This window comes from Patella vulgata, chromosome 4 (genome assembly GCF_932274485.2).
Source record: "Patella vulgata chromosome 4, xgPatVulg1.2, whole genome shotgun sequence".
NCBI lineage: Eukaryota > Metazoa > Mollusca > Gastropoda > Patellidae > Patella > Patella vulgata.
This window is the reverse complement of record NC_065882.2, coordinates 6,995,472-7,003,053: the sequence shown is the minus strand read 5'-3', so window position 1 is coordinate 7,003,053 and position 7,582 is coordinate 6,995,472.

The following is a 7,582-nucleotide window of genomic DNA, read 5'->3' as shown; positions in this document are numbered from 1 at the left end:
ACACGAAAAGAAAATAGGCGTGGCTCTGCCCCTGGGGGTTGGGCATGCACCCCAAACGATAGGGATGTTCCTTAGGGTACAAAGAATGTGTATGCAAAGTTTCAAGATTATTAGTTAAGAAATGTGGCCTGTAGACGACAAACAAACAAATACTAGAAATGGGCGTGGCTCTGCCCCGGGGGGTCGGGCATGCACCAAAAACAATAGGGATCTTCCTTGGGGTATAAGGAATAAGTATACCAAGTTTGAAGAAAATCCATGAAGAATTGCGCCCTGTAGGCGAACCACAGACACACACACACACACACACACACACACACAGACAGGGGCGACGGCATAATACGTTCACATTATGAATGTGGACGTATAAAAATGACAATTGAGACAACGGAGCATATGAACTTTGTTTTATACAAATCGAACAATAAATAATTAATCCGAGGACTGAAAAACTGAATAAGCCATGGGGGCCAAGGAAAAATACGGTGGCAAAAATGTTGCCATTTTTGGTCAAATCAGATGACTCTTTAACCCTAAGTAAAATACCACATAAAAATATTCATTAATAAAAAAGTTTTTTGTAAAAATTTAAATTTTCAAAATTTGGCGCCTAATATCTCCTAAGATTCGTCGAAAATAAAAAAATCCAAAGAACTGTAGCCATGTGCCTTGTCTTTGGCTATGTCAACATGTATCAAATATTACAATCCGACAATTATTGATAACATTACGGCAAAATATCGAAAAACGACAACTTCGGTGATTTCGGACATTTCGCATTGTCGCAGAACGTTGGAAATAGCTTTAAAATTTAAGTCAAACCCACTTTCCCAGTAAAACCGAAGACATCGAATCGATCCGACAAGTAGTTTCTGAGATATGCTCAAATGGAAAAAAAATAATAATAAGAAGAAGAAGAAGAATAATCCGAACAAAAACAATAGTGTTTCACACTGGCTACGCAGTGTGAAACCCTAATAAGAATAATAATCCGAACAAAATCAATAGTGTTTCACACTGCGTAGCCAGTGTGAAACCCTAATAATACGTAAATTCAAACCATTTTTACCGAGGATCAACAATAGGTTAACAAACACTGGTACGCAGATCGGAAGGCGGGGTCAAAATGGCGGCGGGGGGGGGGGGGGGTAATTATGAAATGAGGGAAAATCGCCGTAGTCTAGTCCTTTCTGGGGTTTGTAGCTTATTCCAGCGCTTCGACCTCAAGCTGGCCGGTCACCTCTGGCTTGCAGTTTTGGTTTCGATCCCTGGTGTGAGCGTAGGATATGTGGCTTGGAGATAGGGGCGCCTTCTCAACCTCTGCGATATCACCTTCGGTGGAAGCGGACGTTAAACATTAAGAACAACATGGTTGAATCATTCACAACGTCAGAAGCATGCCACAAGGCGACAAGACCCCCCGCCATGTTGTGCGACAGCACGTCAGACATTGGGAACACACGGAAGACCCATCAGTACCGATACAGTGCGCCGATGTCTCACCAGAGAGAACATCCATTGCCGTAGACCTTACCGTGGACCGATCCTCACCCCTCGCCATCGACGTGAACGTCTACAGTTTGTCCAGAACTTGCGACACAGGCAATGGAGAACTGTTCTGTTCACTGATGAGAGTCGGTATTGCGTATCAACTGCAGATAGCAGGACCAGAATATAGCGTCGGCGGGACCAGCGTTATTCTGACCAATGTGTCATGGAACAAGGCTCATGGGGCGGTTCAAGCATAACCTGTGATGAGTGGGTCCTGTGATGTTCCAAAATCTTGGTCCAGGGAGAGGATGCGGCATCACAGCAGTGCGCTACATCGATCAAGCTCTCAGACCCCACGTCATACCATATTTCACAACGTCTTCCAGCATGCCAACGCCCGTGCCAATGCACACCGTCAGAGTTACTCGGGACTTTCTACAGCAGAACGGTGTCAACGTTACTGGCCAGCCCTTAGTCCGGACTTAAACCCGATTGAACATCTTTGGGATGATATTCAGAGGAGACTTAATAACGTAGTACCGAGTCCAAACACAGCCGATGGATTGCGCCAGGCTTTTCTGAGAGTGTGGTTCCAGGTGCCAATGGCGTTCATCAATCGTCTGGTCCATGTGCAGACGCTGCGCTGCTGTTATTGACACTCGCGGTGAACACACCAGATACTGATGTATAGATTGTGTACAGACTCTAAACCTTCTCGTAATGTCTTGGAATTGTGATGAATTAATCACTAATGTTCACAAAAAATTGCCTTGATCCATTTAGTAAGTCGTTTTATTTCTAGAATGATTTGATTAAAGTGCCTCTCTGATTTTGAAATCGTACTGACGGTATTTTTTTGCTCGTGCACGGTTGTACACTGAGAATGCACGAATACACAAACTGTTAAAAGAGTTTACATATTAGTGAGATATCAATTCGGACATTTGTCAATTACTTCTTTAACTAAAATTATATAATAAAATATATACAAATATTCAATATAAATAAATGTTAAATTCATGTCAACTGGCGTGGTTTCGATTTCCCGGTTGTACGTGACAATGAGTAGGGTCGCCTGTCCAACCTCGTGGGTTTTCTCAGGGTCCTCCGGTTTCTTCCCACTGCTAAAGACCCATACGCGCAAGCGAATTATTGAAATAAAATTGAACTATAGTAAACACAACTTAGAGATTCGCAATAATTAAATATAATTAGTGAACACAACGTAGAGATTCGCAACCATTAAATATAGCAAACACAACTTAGAGATTCGCAATAATTAAATTTAATTAGCAAACACAACGTAGAGATTCGCAATAATAAAATATAATAAATACAACTTAGAGATTCGTAATAATTAAATTTAATTAGTAAACACAATGTAGAGATTCGCAATAATAAAATATAATAAACACAAGTTAGAGATTCGCAATAATTAAATTTAATTAGTAAACACAACTTAGAGATTCGCAATAATTTAATTTAATTAGTAAACACAACTTAGAGATTCGCAATAATAAAATATAGTAAACACAAGTTAGAGATTCGCAATAATTAAATTTAATTAGTAAACACAACTTAAAGATTCGCAATAATAAAATATAGTAAACACAACTTAGAGATTCGCAATAATTAAATACAATTAGAAAACACAACTTTAATCAGTTAACAAGTATTATAGATTGTAAATGTTACAATGCGATGCGAACCCTCTCAAAACAATCACAGCCAAATACAAACAATCCCTAATAACACGTTTTGGTGATATGGATCCCTTAGCAACATTTAATATCACAAATGTATTGCGTTATATCCGTCTTTATTCTATTTCATCAAATTCCTCTTCTTCTTCGACAGGTTTGATCCTTTCGTCTTGTGGACAAACAGCAACGTGACCTGGTGTTCCTTTTACATCATTTAAGGAGTTTTCTTGCAGCATTTTTCTCTGACCTGGTAGAAGTGGTGGTACCGGTACTGGTTTTTCAGCTGCAGGTCTTTTGAGTTGGCCTGGTAGAAGTTTTTCAGGCGGACGCTTCCTGAAAATAGCTTTCTGGTAGTGAGTATTGAGGTTTTCTTTAGACACACCCAACTGGATTGCACAATCAGCTTTTTGCATCTGTTCCTCCATCATCTTTATCTGTCCTGGTAGCGGCTTGGGTACTGCCGGAAGAGATCGTTTCTGAAAACCGTCTTCATCAAAAACGTTTACGCCTTTCCTGGATCGTAATCGCCATCCTCTCTTTCTCATTATTTTAAATAATATTTTCGAGACAATGGCTGTAGCCACCAGACCCGCAACCACTCCGACGATTGTGAATATAGTGGTCTCAGATATTTCTTTTTCCGGAGGTGGTGTAAAGCTGACTGTTATTTTATTAGTGGTCAAAGGACTACTCCAATAACCCATGTCCTTCCTCCAAAAGATATAAGGGTTAGTTCCAGTCGTTTATCAATGTTTTGCCCTTTCAAAGATAATAACATGATTATAACGTGGGAGATATACGTAAATGATATCCTTTCTCTGTAATGATCTCAGATAACAGTGTTATTAACTCATTGCTATATTCATAACTAACATTAAAGGACAATATTGGTGTCAGTCATTATTACATATGTCCTGTTTAAAGGATAACATTGGTGTCAGTCATTATAAAATAAGTGATGGAACAGCTTGAACACGTTCCAAATATAATTTTAACACAGAGATCATTGCTACGATAGATGCGTTATGACGATTTCAAGAAACGGAAGTAACGAACGCAAAAGGAAAACACGAGTTATCCTTCTATATAACGGACTGGCGTGATACACGGGCAAATTTCTGCTCACTAATAATTCCTTCGAAGACCAAATGTTGTTATATGAGGATGTGAGAATATATCTGATAATTCAAAGAAGTAATTGAATATCACTAGATAAAAGGGAAATCGAGCAAAATAGAAATAAATTGGAACGTGTTTAACCTGTTCTATCAGATATGTGATAATGACTGACACCAATATTGTCCTTTAAAACATAGAAGATACTATTCGTAAACTCTATCCTTTCTCAGTTTCTCAGTGGCATTTAACCCATTACTATATTCATATCTAACATTAAATGTGCTGTTCCAATTAATGGGGGGGGGGGGGGAATTGCCGAATGTATCATAAGGTCTGTCATTGAGTCAACTGGCGTGGTTTCGATTCTCCGTTTGTACGTGACAAGGAGTAGGGTCGCCTGTTCAACCTCGTGGGTTTTCTCCGGGTCATCCGGTTTCCTCCCACTGCTAAAGCCCCCTACGCGCAAGCGATTTATTGAAATAAAATTGAACCATATTTTAGTCCCGAAATGACCTAGTTTGTTTCGAGTGGACGTTAAACCCAATTTTTTTTCTCTCTTTCTCACACTCTGTCTCTCCCTGTCTCTCTCTGCCCCTCTCTCTCTCATTCTCTCTCTCTCTCTCTCTCTCTCTCTCTCTCTCTCCAATTAATAGTTGTTTAATTACGACTTAGTTGTTGTTGTTTATTACAGATTTAACGTCCAATGCAATAAATATGATATTATGGACAGGTTGATTTAATTCAAATATTAAATCTTAAAGGGTTGAAAATTGGTAAAAACCCCAAAATAAAAAAGTCCTCGTGAATCAAAAAGTCGCCTTAAAACACATTTATAAAATCGATGTCGTGAGAGGAAATGAGGGGAGGGGGGAGGGGGGAGGGTGCATGTTCACTCTTTGTCATAATAAAAACAAGTTGAAACAGAAGGTCCGGCTGTTTGGCGTCATCTGTGTGGATAGAAAAAGAATACCACAGCACGTATTTGTTAGTTGTTGTTTTAGTTACTGCTTGATTTTATTTTCTGGTAGATATTTTAGTTACTGCATGTATGTGCTCGTAGTTGTTTTAGTTACTACATATATTTGCTAGTAGTTGTTGTAGATACTGCATATATGTTTTAGTTACATGTAGTTGTAGTTGTTTTAGTTACTGTATATATTTGTTAATCGTTGTTTTAGTTACTGCATATATTTGTTAATGGTTGTTTTAGTTACTGCATATATTTGTTAATCGTTGTTTTAGTTACTGCATATTAGTTAATCGTTGTTTTAGTTACTGTATAGTAGTTAATCGTCGTTTTAGTTACTGCATACATTAGTTAATCGTTGTTTTAGTTACTGCATATATTTGGTAATGGTTGGTTTATTTACTGCATATATTTGTTAATGGTTGTTTTAGTTACTGCATATATTTGTTAATCGTTATTTTTGTTACTTGTAGTTGTTTTAGTTACTGCATATATTTGTTAATCGTTATCTTTGTTACTTGTAGTTGTTTTAGTTACTGCATATATTTGTTATCATTGTTTTAGTTGTAGGTAATATATAAATAATTCAAAGGGCCCCGATATGTGGATTTACTGCAAGCACTTCGCTCTTCCACATGCAGCAAGTGGAGTCTTCTTCCACATACAGAACACCAATCAGCTGGAAACCCTGTTTTAACTTGATTTTTTTCTAACGAATGGAGACGTTGACCTGTCCGCTCTTCTCACGGCAGCGAATGTTAAGTCCGTGTTATAAAGTGACATTTTGCATACAAGAACGATTTTATGTTTTTAGGGGAGTTGGATGGCCGAATGATTAGCACATGCGCGCTGTAAAATAAGGTCTGTCATTGAGTCAACTGGCGTGGTTTCGATTCCCCGGTTGTACGCGACTAACATATGGTTTAATTTTATTTCAATAATTCGCTTGCGTGTAGGGATCTTTAGCAGTGGGAGGAAATCTGAGGACCCTGAGAAAACCCGCGACGTTAGACAGGCGACCCTACTCCTTGTCACGTACAAACGGGGAATCGAAACCTTGCTACTTGACTCAATGACTGACCTTATGATCCTTCCCGCACGCATTAACCACCCGGCCACCCCCACCCCCTCTACTGACAGGTAGACAAATTGTCAATCGAATTCCATTTCTAATATTTACTAGTAATTGCCTTCCTACTCAAATTCTAAAATGTACTAATTGTTCTGTTGTGTGTCATACACGGCCTGCTATTGGCACGGGATCTTTAACTATCAGATAATATAACAGAAACTTGATACTCCCATTAAATTCAAAGGAAGACGATCGATGATTAACGTAAAAGGATTCTTATTTCATACTAAATACAGATATTAATATATATTTTATATATCATAAAATAAAATATGGCTTATTATCTTACCTTTCTGCATCAACAGAGAGAGAGAGAGAGAGAGAGAGAGAGAGAGAGATGGGGGTTTAACGTCCACTTGACACAGACCAGGTCATTTCGGCACTAACATATGATTCAATTTTATTTACATAATTCGCTTGCGCGTAGGGGGTCTTTAGCAGTGGGAGGAAACCGGAGGACCCGGAGAAAACCCACGAGGGTGGACAGGCGAACCCACTCCTTGTCACGTACAACTGGGGATTCGAAACCGCGCCAGTTGACTCAATGACATACTTTATGGTACAGCGCGCACATGCTAACCATCCAGCCACCCAACCCCCCAGGGAGAGAGAGAGAGAGACAGAGAGAGAGAGAGAGCTTGGATCCCTGATGCAAACCCGGTGGGCCTGAAAGGAGTAGTGTTTAGTCGTTCGGGTGGGACGGACATTTTCAATATGTACACATTGGTGTGCACGTAAAAGACCCAATAACATTTCCCTCATAGCACACTGTATGCGCGTCCTCATTAGTCCTGTCGGTGCAGAAAAGTAGGAAATGAAATGAAATGAAATGAAATGGGGTTTAACGTCCTACTGTTCTGCTCCTAACCTGGGCTAATGAAGACGGGCATACGCCATACAGTGTGCTATGAGGGAAATTTTGCCCGGACAGCGGCACTACGGCCTACTCTTATATCGAATTCCAACTGCCAAGGGATCTTTTACGTGCACGCCAATGTGTACACGGGACCTCGGTTTTTCGTCCCATCCGAACGACTAGACAGCTTTCCTTGTCAGCCCCTCCGTCCTGCATCACTGACAAGGGAGAACCACGCCGGAAAATATTTCATTTCTGTCTTCGGATGGGACGAAAAACCGAGGCCCGTGTATACTTTTCTTTCCGTATCGATT